This window comes from Mesoplodon mirus (genome assembly GCF_964341445.2).
Source record: "Mesoplodon mirus genome assembly, chromosome: 14".
Classification (NCBI taxonomy): Eukaryota; Metazoa; Chordata; class Mammalia; order Artiodactyla; family Ziphiidae; genus Mesoplodon; species Mesoplodon mirus.
Window position 1 is genome coordinate 46,953,473 of NC_138990.1, and position 12,414 is coordinate 46,965,886.

General features: G+C 52.3%; 1 protein-coding gene across 1 annotated transcript in view; it reads left to right on the forward strand.

Annotated features, from left to right (window-relative positions):
* PLB1 (phospholipase B1) overlaps positions 1–12,414 on the forward strand; it is a 193,667-nt gene that overhangs the window by 13,691 nt on the left and 167,562 nt on the right. Inside the window, exons 2-3 of the mRNA XM_082643282.1 lie at positions 5,905–6,094; positions 7,715–7,919. The gene's annotated coding sequence lies outside the window, so the exon portion shown is untranslated. The remainder of the gene's footprint in view (positions 1–5,904; positions 6,095–7,714; positions 7,920–12,414) is intronic.

The window sequence follows — 12,414 nt, forward strand, 5'->3', positions numbered from 1 at the left end:
TTGAACTCATTCACCCTCCCAGCAGTTGACGCTCATGGGCCTCTTACTCATCCCGAAGTCATCAGTCATGTTCCCAGGAGTATGAGTAATTCAGGGAGGGAGGGGGAAGGGGAGAGGACTCACACTTGTTGTGGGGGGATGATGTTGAAGAGGCAGTGTGGCCCAGAATGAGCCCTCATCTTTCTTATTCCAGAGCTGGAAATGCTACTCTTTTTGAGAAGTAATGCATCCTTAATCTGCTGCAAAGTGTGGGGTGTGTGTGTGTGTGTGTGTGTGTGTGTGTGTGTGTGTGTGTGTGTGTAGAATGCTGGCAGTTTAAGGAAACTAGAAACCAAAGCAACAAGGACTTCTCCCTTCACTCCTAGGCAGCTGGGGAAGTGTGGTAGCCCAGAGGAGAGATGCCAATAGGGTACCTTTTAGACTTATTGATAAAATATGAACTCGATTTTTTTCTAACACATTATCCCATTTGTCTCTCTGAGGGGAACTGAAGCTCAGAGAGGTCATGTGAATTGCCCACCACCGGGAACTATCAGAGCTGGTATTAGAACCCAGGTCCCTAGACTAGTCCAGCACCTACGTCTCTGGACTGTGAGGTCTGGTCTTTGCCAGCCTCTGGACTTGTTTTCTCTGCCAGACCAGCTCTCCACAGCTGGGCTCAGCCTGGACCCGACAGCCATCCCCACCTTTTCCTACATCACATTCTCACAGAGGTCCCGGCAGTGGGTGTTCCTGGTGAAGTTCAAGTCCAGATTATTTTTCCCTCTTCCTGCTCTGGGGCTTGGCTGCCTTCAGGGTAGAACATTTTCTGAGGTAGTAACAGGTGGAAAAGCCAGGAGACCACATGTAGGATGGAGAGGTGGTGAGCCAGTCAGCCCAGACTATAAGAGGTGACCAAGGAAGTGTCCTTCTGGCCCAAATAGCGGTCAGGCATTTTGGCTATGGATTGGCTGAGGAAGCTGACATCTTAATACTGTACCTGAGTTTCTTATGTTTCCCGGCACGCTCCTCCCCAGAGAATGGATGGAATACATCCTTAATTCCCTGGAAGAGGAAACCCTGCAGGAAATACACTTGGAAGGGGAACTCCCACATAGTAGGTGAGCACCTACTATGTTCCCAGACATTGTGCTATGTTTTACATGTATTATCTTTTTGGATCTTCACAAAAACTCCCTGTGAGGCAGGCAGTATGATCCTCATTATACAGGTGAGAAACTGACGGTTCAGAAACTGACGTTTCAGAGTTTATGTAACTTGGGCTACATCACCCAACTAGTAAGCGAAAGAGGCAAAATTTGAATCCAGATCTGATAGCTCAGTGCCTAGTCCATGGAATCATCCTGCCTTAGAAAGTCTACAACAGCTCAGGAAATATATTCTAAACCACCTCATCTCAGGGGCTAACCTCAGATCGAGATCAAAGAAAAAACCGTTGTCACAGGATAATGACTTCTTGAGATCAGAGCCTCTTATCAGCGGAATTGTGTCCCCCCAAATTCATATGTTGAATTCCTAACATGATTGAATTTGGAGACAGGGTCTTTAAATAGGTAATTAAGTTAAAATGAGGTCATATGGGTGGGCTGTAGTCCAATGTGACCAGTGTCCTTCTAAGAAGAGGAGATCGGGACACAGACACACACAGAGGGAAGACCATGTGAAGACACAGGGAGAAAGCGGCTGTCTGCAAGCCAAGGCGAGAAGGTTCAGAAGAAACTAGCCTGAAGACCCCTTGATCTTGGACTTCCTGCCTCCAGAATTGTGAGAAAATAAATTTCTGTTTAAGCCACCCCATCTGTACTTTGTTATGGCAGCTCTAACAAATTAATTCAGAGCCCCTTTTAAAAATCATCTCTGTGTTCCGCACACAGTAGGCACAGAATCCACGTTTGTTGATGGGCAGAAAGAAGGAAATGCCTCTCCAGTAGACAGAGAGGATTCAAATTTTGACTTTTGCAACCAGCATCTGTCCTTCTGTTGAAACTTCCTGTTTCTGAGGAACAGAGATTTTTACAGATCCCAGAGGGCATCCAGTAAACCCAGCAGGGATTACCAAATAACTCTAGTTTTGATGAGCTCAGTGAGTATGAATCAGAAACAGACAGAGTAGTGTTTCCCTTGAAATATACCCAAGATTACATTTTAGAGGGAAAAGCAAAAATATGTTTGGGAATTTATCACCAGCCAGGAAAGATGGACAGTGTTGGGACCCTAGGCCAGGTGGAAAAGGTCTTTCCTTCCTTCTGTGCAGAACAGGAGCCACCATGGGCTTAGGCGAGGTCTGATGTTGCTATTGCTCATGCCGGGGCCTGTCCTCGTGGTTCTCACCCAAGTCTCCTATTTGAAAAAGGAAATTCTGCAGTGAGGGTCCTTCTTGGGAGCCCTAGTCATCTTGGTGGGCTGTGGTCTACAGGATGACCTGGCTCCAACTCCCCCAGGAGGGAGTCCTGGTAGCTTCCCCAGAGATGTAGAGGTTTGGGACAGGGAGAGAGTATGGGGTCCACACAGCTAGGACTCCTCAGCCCCTGACTCGGGGAATCAGGGCTCCAGGTCCTATGATGGGACAAGATGGGGCATGGGTGAGAAGGTCGAGGCAGGGTGGGCCACACATCTTGGTGAAGCCTGGCTGTTTTTAAGAGAATCCCACGAAACTGGCCGTGGCTAAGGAGGAGCTGTGAAACATCATGGAAAGTGAGTTCAAGCAGGAGGTCCTAGGGAGGCCTCGGGATGGTAGGGTTTGGAAGCAGTTAAGAGCTCAGACATCCTGGCTTCTGATTTTGGTTCTGCCACTTACTGGCTGTGTGATGTGGGCAAGCTTCAATGCCTACGGCACCTCAGCCTTTATATCCGTCCACTGGGGAAATCCGATCTACCTCCGAGGATCGCTGGAGGGTGGCATGGGGTGATGTGTGATGAAACCTCCAGCGCAGGCCAGACCCCCGTAAGAGCTCCATACTGGGGCCAGTCTCTCTCTGAGCGAGCTGGTCACCCAGCTATCAGAGTCACTTGCCCACATTAGACGAAGGGTCTCCTCTCCCAAGAGGGGATCTGACCACGCTCTCCTGGGTTTATACCGTCAGGGGGCCTCACTGCCTGGAAAGAGCATCTCGGCTCCTTCGGGATCGGCTCTCCTTTGCTCTTCAACCTCAGTTCTCGCCACCTTCCCCTGCACCCTCTCAGGATCTTTTTTTTTTTTTTTACATCTTTATTGGAGTATAATTACTTTACAATGGTGTTAGTTTCTGCTTTATAACAAAGTGAATCAGCTATACATATACATATACATATATCCCCATATCTCCTCCCTCTTGTGTCTCCCTCCCACCCTCCCTATCCCACCCCTCTAGGTGGTCACAAAGCACTGAGCTGATCTCCCTGTGCTATGCGGCTGCTTCCCACTATCTATCTACCTTATGTTTGGTAGTGTACATATGTCCATGCCTCTCTTTCGCTTTGTCACAGCTTACCCTTCCCCCTCCCCATATCCTCAAGTCCATTCTCTAGTAGGTCTGTGTCTTTATTCCTGTCTTACCCCTAGGTTCTTCATGACATTTTTTTCCTTAAATTCCATATATATGTGTTAGCATACAGTATTTGTTTTTCTCTTTCTGACTTTCTTCACTCTGTATGACAGACTCTAGGTCCATCCACCTCGTTACAAATAGCTCAATTTCGTTTCTTTTTATGGCTGAGTAATATTCCATTGTATATATGTGCCACATCTTCTTTATCCATTCATCCGATGATGGACACTTAGGTTGCTTCCATGTCCTGGCTATTGTAAATAGAGCTGCAATGAACATTTTGGTACGTGACTGTTTTTGAATTATGGTTTTCTCAGGGTATATGCCCAGTAGTGGGATTGCTGGGTCATATGGTTCTCAGGATCTTCTTACAGTTCCCCAAATCTCCCTCCACCCTGCAACCTCCGTGCCTTCTAGCACAACTCTCCTTCCTCTGCCTGAAACTCCCTTCCCCTCCCTCCATCTGGCGTCTGCCTACTCCTCCCACAGCGCGTATCACAGAGTCCCCTCCCCACCCTCTCCTTCCTTCCTGGGGGGCAGTCTTTCCTGCCACTCCCTCTGAATGGCACCGAGGCCCCTGGCCTCTGGCCTCATCTCCCTCTGCCCCCGGCACACCTACACTCTGCAGTGGAACTGTCTTTCCCTTCTAGGCCACGAGCTCCCAGTGTCTTGTCAGTTCTCTCTCCCTCCCCTGTGCCTAGTCCAGTGTTTGAAACACGGTAACAGTTCAATAAACGTGTGCTGAAAGACTTGATGACTTGCTAAATGAATGGCTTCTCCTGGATATGGGGGCCAGTCTCATAAATGAGTCACCGTGCCTTGCCCCCTCCCACTGACCCAGGTGAAACACTCCTTGTGATGACATCACTAGTTGCCCTTGATTCTCAGTATCACCCATGCCTTCTTCTTTCTTCTCCTTTTGGTTCTATTTGCTTTTCATCTCCCTCCTCCTCCTTCCTTTCCTTCCGCCCCTGGGGGCAGCACATCTAAATAAGGTGATGCTTCCCCTGCGGCCGGCCGGGTACAGCCATGATTTTCACCCAGTTACACTGTTGGATAATGGTGAGATAGAATCCTGAGATCCATCCCCAGGTGAGAAGGTGGGACAGATATGATTCCTGTGGTGCACCTAGCGTTGGACACAGAGACCCTGCAGCAAATGTGGGACCCTGGTGTTCTTGAGTTAACTGAGTAGGAACCTGAAAGGCGTGGGTGGGGGAAGGAGGAAAGTGTTTGATGGGACCTGGGCCAAGGAGAATGGGCACGGTGTGTGGGAACCTGGCAGGTTTGGGACCCTGAAAGCCTCCACATTCAACACTGATTCTGGTGTGGGTGGCGAGGGGGCACCACCCTCACGCATACACTCATGCCTGGCTGCCTGTGGTCCCTTGGGGAGGGCAGTTGTCCTTCCCCAACCCAACTCAGATGATTAGGCAGGAGCCCAGAGGTGACCGCTCCAGCCCTGACCCCCAGCCAACCCCAGGGTACACCCCTGCTCCTTTTCTCTCATTTTCCCTCCTTTTCCCCAAGACTCCCCTCAACTTCATTAAATGTCATGGAGGTGTTTCTGGCCTAAGTTATGAGGACTAGCCTTTCAGAGTGTGCCTCGAGATCACTGCCATTTTCCAGTTGTGTACTTTTCCATGAGAATGAAAAAATAAATTAGTACCTGCTTCTGGAAAACTGATGTTTATAGGATCATGAAGGAGCAGTTGGGATATTTGTGACTCTTAAAACAGAATACCACAAATATCTGAATAGAAGGCAGCTTCTGAGGCTGGAGAAAAATAATATTATAATGAATAAGAGGACTGCGACTTCATGTATTTGGTGGGAAATGTATGGCATGAACTGACCTCAAAAAGTTGGTTTGTAAATAAGTAAAAGTAAGTTAACCCAAGAAGAGATAAATCAAAGGGTACTTCTTGGGAGGGTTTTACGGGGCAGAGGGACACCAGCTGGCCACACATCTCTAGCCCCACACTTCTCACACTTCTCCAGTCATCTCGTCTGTTTCCTCACTGGCTGGTGAGCCCTATACAAGGCTTTATAGGCCCAGTGTCTTTATATAGCATCTCTCTCTCAATCCCTAGTGCCAGGCACAGAACCTGGCACAGTAGGTAGGGTGATCATATCATTTATCATCCAAACTGGGACACTTCAAGAGTGAAAGGAGGCTATTACTCATGATGTCAGGACAACAGTTATAATCTGGGACTAATGCATGAATGAACAAATGAACAAATGAATGAATGATTCTTTAAAAGGTTGAGGCTGTTGGCACTAAGGCAGCCATGATGTCACTGTCAAATAGAAAATTCATGTACCATGTGTACCATAACACGTTTTATGGTCCATCTTTGTTCTTCTCTTGCAGACGAGGACTCCTGTTGCAGAGAGCAAAGCTGGGCTGGGACTGAAAGGCCCTGCCGGCGCTGCTCAGAGACTCCTCCACCGTGGGCACTGCTTGCTTGGGTGCCAGGCACTGAGCTAGGTGCTCTGTGTTCTTACTGCATTTACTCCTCCCACCACCCTTGCGAAATAGGCGCTCTTCTAACCTTTTCTAGGTGAGTCAACCAAGGCTTAGTGAAGTTAAACAATGTGCCCAAAGTCACACAGCTAGCGTTATCAGAACCGCAACCCAGGTCCAAGTCTGTTGGATGCCGAAGCCTGTGGTCCTAAAAGTCCTCAACCCACCTTTTGTGCGGCCTGTTCTCTCCTGCTTGGTGCCCAGTAATATCAGGTTCATCTGCTGGAGAGGAGTCATGGGGGCTGGGGAATAGAATGGGAACAGAGAGTATGCCTCCCTGGAGGCCAATCCTGTGTCCAGTTGTGGGGTGGACAGGGCAGTGGCCAGGTCAGGACAGTGGGCAGAGGGTTCTTCGTGGGCAGCAAGCCCTTCGGGCTCTCCACAGGAGAGGATGCCCAGACCCCAGTGTTGCATCTGAGTCCACACGGCCAGGGAGGGTGGGTTAAGGAAGAGAAAGTGGGTCCCTTCTACATCCTACCTCCTGCCCTCCCCACCCCATCCCACCTTCACCCTTCCGGGGCTGTGGGGTTTCCTTGGACCCGGCCTGGCTATTATTCCAGAATGGCCATCTGAGGCCCAGCCACAAACCATTGGGAGAGCAGGCCCAGGGGCCTGAGGTCTCCAGCAAGGGTGGACCATGGCACACCCAAGAGCCTGGGGGTTGGGGGGAGAGGCTGGCAGGGGCCTGTCCAGGCTGAAATGGAGGAGGGGAGGCAGTGCCAGGACCCGTCTTCCCTCATAGGCACTGCTCAGCACCCTGCTGGCTGGATGCGGGGGGGGGGGGGTGGGGGTGGGAGGAGGCGGGCCAGGCTGGGTGTAGGCCAGGAAAGGGCTCAGCTAGGGCTCTGCTGAGCACTGGTCCCCACCTGCCGGCCTCTGCCTGCGACTCTCCTCAGACAGGCCTTGTCCCCTGGCAGCCAGTCGGGCCCCAGCCTGGGGACTTTGCCGGCCAAGTACAGCTAACTGGCGCCCTCTAGTGTCTGCCTCTCTCAGTCCAGTTGCCCCTCTTGGGAACAAGGCACATCACACACAACTCCCCTGAGCCAGTCCCCGGGCCAGGCCCCCCACAAACCTATCATGTATCTTCCAAACCAGGACGCCTCTGAGAGTGAGACGGGGCTCTGTGGACAATGAGGCTAGGACAACAGACATAAAATGGGACTGTCCCAGGCAAGTCGGGGCGTCTGATCACCCCACCCAGGTCGGAAGCACACCCTCCCTGTCGTGGCCCCCAGAACCATCTCTGGGAGGCGTCCCATTAAGGAAATGAGAACCCCGTTCGCACAAGGCCTGGGAGAGTAGGTGATCAAGAAACGTGTGATCGGGCTTCCCTGGTGGCGCAGTGGTTGAGAGTCCGCCTGCCGATGCAGGGGACGCGGGTTCGTGCCCCAGTCCGGGAGGATCCCACATGCCGCGGAGCGGCTGGGCCCGTGAGCCATGGCCGCTGAGCCTGCGCGTCCGGAGCCTGTGCTCCACAACGGGAGAGGCCACAGCAGTGAGAGGCCTGCGTACCGAAAAAAAAAAAAAAAGAAACGTGTAATCAATAAACAACTACCAGCTACACGTGGTGGTGGTAATCACCTGTTTGCTCTAGCGCTGGGCGCCCTGTTCCAGCCGGGCGGCGGGGAAGCTGCATCTAAATCTCCTTGTGAAGCAGGAAGGAGGACTCTGGCTCTGGAGCCTGGCATGCAGCAGGAGCGCGGGCCTTGGGGCTGACAGAGCGGACCCAAACATCGGCCAGTGATTAACTGAGATGTCCCCCTCCGGCTATTTTGGGTCTTGCTGCGGCGTCTGGAAAGAAAAGCACCCCTCCAGCAAGAAAACGACATTTTGACACGGCATCTCTTCCCGCTGGTTTTCAGGTGGGTCCTCAGTCTCCCTGCCTGTCCCTTTTTGCGCACGGGTTCGCGATGACCTCTACTCTGCTGCTCGCTCAGTGCCCTCCGTGACAAACACAGGCCAGCGGGTGGGCCGCCACGTGTCCCCGCCCCACCCCTCCCCCTCCATTTCCTCATCACTGCCTCGTGGTTTCTGGGGAAAGCCTCAGGGACGTGTGATAACTGCTGGCTCCCCGGGGCTCCCTGATGTGGGCTGATGCAATGTGGCCAGCATCTGTGACCGCTGCACCAGGTGGGACCCAGCGCAGGGAAGCAGGATGGGAGCAAAGGATTTCCACAGGTGGAGGTGGGGGGAGGGCCCGAGCGGGCTCAGCTTGGAGAATTCCAGGGCGAGGGCTCTGGGGTGGCACTCTGTGTGTGTGTGTATGATTTGAAGTGACATATAAGTGACTTTGGTGAAGTCAGGCGGATTTGGGGGCTGGACAAATGCCATTCTGGAGAGTTCCTTGGCACAGGGATGATGGGGCAGGTCTGGTGCCTTGTGTGGGAAAGGGAAGAAAGCTTTAAGTTGGTTTTTGTATTCCTCAAACCAGTTTGCCCACACCCTTGGCATCTGTGCCCCATGAAGGACCTGTTTGCAGCTGGGCATGTCTGGACCTGAGGGGCAGAGTGCCTGTGTGAGGCCAGTGGTCTCTCCAGCCTCTTGCCCAGCGGTCCCAGCCACTGCTGGAGTGGAGGAGCGTCTGGCTCTGCCCGCTGTCCTCCTGCTCCTCACTCACTCCTCCCCGAGTCCTCCCCCTCCCCCCACCCATCCCCTCCTCACTCATCCTCCCCCAGTCCTCCCCCTCCCCCCACCCATCCCCTCCTCACTCATCCTCCCCCCAGTCCTCCCCTCCCCCACCCATCCCCTCCCCACTCACTCCTCCCCCAGTCCTCCCCCTCCCCCCACCCATCCCCTCCTCACTCATCCTCCCCCCAGTCCTCCCCCTCCCCCACCCCATCCCCTCCTCACTCACTCCTCCCCCAGTCCTCCCCCTCCCCCACCCCATCCCCTCCTCACTCATCCTCCCCCCAGTCCTCCCCCTCCCCCCACCCATCCCCTCCTCATCCTCCCCCCAGTCCTCCCCCTCCCCCCACCCATCCCCTCCTCACTCATCCTCCCCCCAGTCCTCCCCCTCCCCCACCCCATCCCCTCCTCACTCACTCCTCCCCCAGTCCTCCCCCTCCCCCACCCCATCCCCTCCTCACTCATCCTCCCCCCAGTCCTCCCCCTCCCCCACCCATCCCCTCCTCACTCACTCCTCCCCCCAGTCCTCCCCCTCCCCCAACCCCTATCCCCCAGCCAGCGGGCCCAGCTGGCAGCAGCGCAGGCTCAGTCGCAGCAGCTCTTCTCTCTGCGCCTTTTCTGTCCTCGGGGCCCTGGCTCTAACATAAGGCTTCCTTCTCCAGCCCACCTGCAGGGCTTTGCACAGCCAGCAACACACAGGCATTGGGTCTGGAGCAAAAAACCCCGGGTTTTTGGGAGATTGGGATTGACATATATACACTAATATGTATAAAATGGATAACTAATAAGAACACGCTGTATAAAAAAATAAATTAAATAAAATTCAAAAATTCAAAAAACCCAAAAAAACAAAAACCCTGGGTTTGAGATCAGGCTCTGCCATTTACCAGCTATGTGGCCTTGGGCAAGCTAAACTCTTGGAAACTCAGTTATCTCATCTGTAAACTGGGGATAATAATACTTGATGGTCCTTATCTCACAGGGCTGTCATGAGAATCAAATGCATCATGCACGTGCGAACACTTTGCAAAGGGCTCCACCAATGGGCGGGATTATTATCGTTGTTTTCATACCACACTCAACCCAAACAGAACACTCACCCAAGACTGGAAACGTGCTGAGGGCTGGTGCTTTTCTCATATGGTCACTGTCTGGTGAGCTCACTGTGTGCCAGGCACTGTTCTAGGGACATGGGCTATACAAACAAATATGAGCCCCCGCCAACCTAAAGCTTACATTCTAGGCGGGGAGCTCCCCCACACCCCAATCTGCTCAGCTCACCCTCTGGCCTTTCTCCTGCATCTGCAGACCTTGCCTGAGAAGTCAGACAACATCGATCAGACTGCTAGGAGTTCTCTTCCTAAGTACCTCGCAGTCACCTGATGGCCTGGCAGAAGCCCTTGAGTGGGAAAACAAGGTCATTCTGATACTTGCTGGAACACTCAGAGCATTGTAGCAAGAAGAGAGCACGGTCATTAAGTCTAATCGCCCATTTTACAGATGAGGAAATTGGGGTCCAGAAAGGTTTAGCTGCCTTACCCTCGGTTATGCAGCTGGTCACACAGTTATTCATTTGGTCAACAAACATTTATTGAGCTCCTCCTCTGTGCCTCCCACTGGACACCAGGGACAAGGCTCTGTCTTAGTTTTGGCATAAGAAAGCAAGTAGGTGAATTTCAGGTGGTGAAGAGTGCTGGGCAGGAAACTAGGCCTCCAGATAGGGAGGGGGAGTGCCTAGGGGTTACGGAGGTCAGGGGAGGCCTCGTGAGGTGTCAGATTTGAGCTGAGGAATCAAGCAGAGGCCTTGAAGGACTCCAGCAATCCCCTCCCTACACTTAAAAGGCAAAGGAATCCCTCTCCATCCCCGCCCCCTGGGAAAAAGAAATGGCATCAGAAGAGAAAAATGGGGCTTGCCCCCTCCTGGGGGCAAGCAAGTCTCTCTGAGCCTAACGCTGAGTGACTCCTGGCGTGAAGAGTGAGGTGGCCCTCTCTGTTACCCAGAGCTCAGGGTACCTGGGGCTACTTTGGTTTTTTTAATAGACTAGTTTTTAGAGGAGTTTGAGGTTCACAGCAAAGCTGAGCAGGAAGTACAGAGAGTTCCCATTTACCCATGGTCCCCCATGTACCCCCGCCCCACACATGCACAGCCTCCCCACCATCCACGTTTGCCACCAGCGTGGTACATCTGTTACAATCCATGAACCTACACCGACATGTGGTTATCACCCAGAGTCCATGGATTACCTTAGGCTTTACGCTCAGTGTTGTACACTCAATGGGTTTTGACACCTGTATCCGTCATAATAACATCACACAGAATAGTTTCAGTGCCTTAAAAATGCCCTGTGCTCCACTTATTCACTCCTCCCTCCCTCCGAACCCCTGGCAACCACTGATCGTTTTACTGTCTCCATCGTTTTGCCTTTTCCAGGATGTCATAGGGTTGGAATTGTACGGTAGGGAGCCTTTTGAGATTGGCTTCTTTCCCTTAGTAATTTGCACTTAGGTTTCCTCCATGTCTTTTCATGGCTTGATAGCTCATTTCTTCTTTTTTTGGTTTGTTTTAATTTGATTTATTTATTTATTTTATTTTTGGCTGCGTTGGGTCTTCGTTGCTGCGCGCGGGCTTTCTCTAGTTGCAGCGAGCAGGGGCTACACTTCGTTGCAGTGCGCGGGCTTCTCATTGTGGTGGCTTCTCTTGTTGCGGAGCACGGTCTCTAGGCACACGGGCTTCAGTAGTTGTGGCTCGTGGGCTCTAGAGTGCAGGCTCAGTAGTTGTGGCACACGGGCGTAGTTGCTCCGCGGCATGTGGGATCCTCCTGGACCAGGGCTCGAACCCGTGTCTCCTGCATTGGCAGGCAGATTCTTAACCACTGTGCCACTAGGGAAGCCCCTCATTTCTTCTTAATGCTGAGTAAAGTTCGGTCTGCATATAGGGGCTACTTTTGTTTCAGTTTTTGTTTGTCAGCTGGGCTTCTATCTAGCTTTTCCTGCAGCAGTCTCAGCCCACCAGCCTCTCATTCCCCAATGGTGGAGGTGGAGCAGGGATGTTGCTGCTTGGTGCTTGCAGCAGGTCCAGCTGGAAAGGATGGGGCCTCTCTGGGCCCCAAGGCTGCACCACCCCTGGTCCCCAACAGGTGGCCACACCACCCAGCTCTGGCCGGCCTCTAGTTGGTAATGACTGAGAGGGACAGGGGCATCTTGGGAGACTGTGTGAGGGAACAAGGTAGAAGTGGTGGCTGTCCCCCATTGGCCACCTCTCTTTCTCTCTCCCTCTTCCCAGGCAACTCAGGCAGCCGAGCTATATTTCTTGATTTGGGGGAGGGGGAGACCTGGAGCATTTTGCCATTCGTGTTCTTCAGGGAAAGAAGTCTGGTGCCTTGCCCTCACACGATACTGTCTTCTAGAAGACTAGAAACTTCCATTGTGTTCACAATGGGATCTGATCCCCCAAGTAGGTAGTTCTCTGGGCAAATGACCCCATTTGCATGGGGAGAGCCTCCCTGGGGTAAGGAGAAAGGGTGCTGGTATATTCTGCTCTTGGAGCTGGCAGCGTAAAGGGGGAAATATTTCTGGAGAAAGAGGCTGCTCCTTTTGTTAGCAAGATTGAACCACAATGCCTGGGAATGGATACAGAAAATGTATATATATACACCATACAATGAAATATTATTCAGCCTTCTAAAGGAATGAAATTCTGATAAATGCTACAGTACAAATGAACCTTGAAAA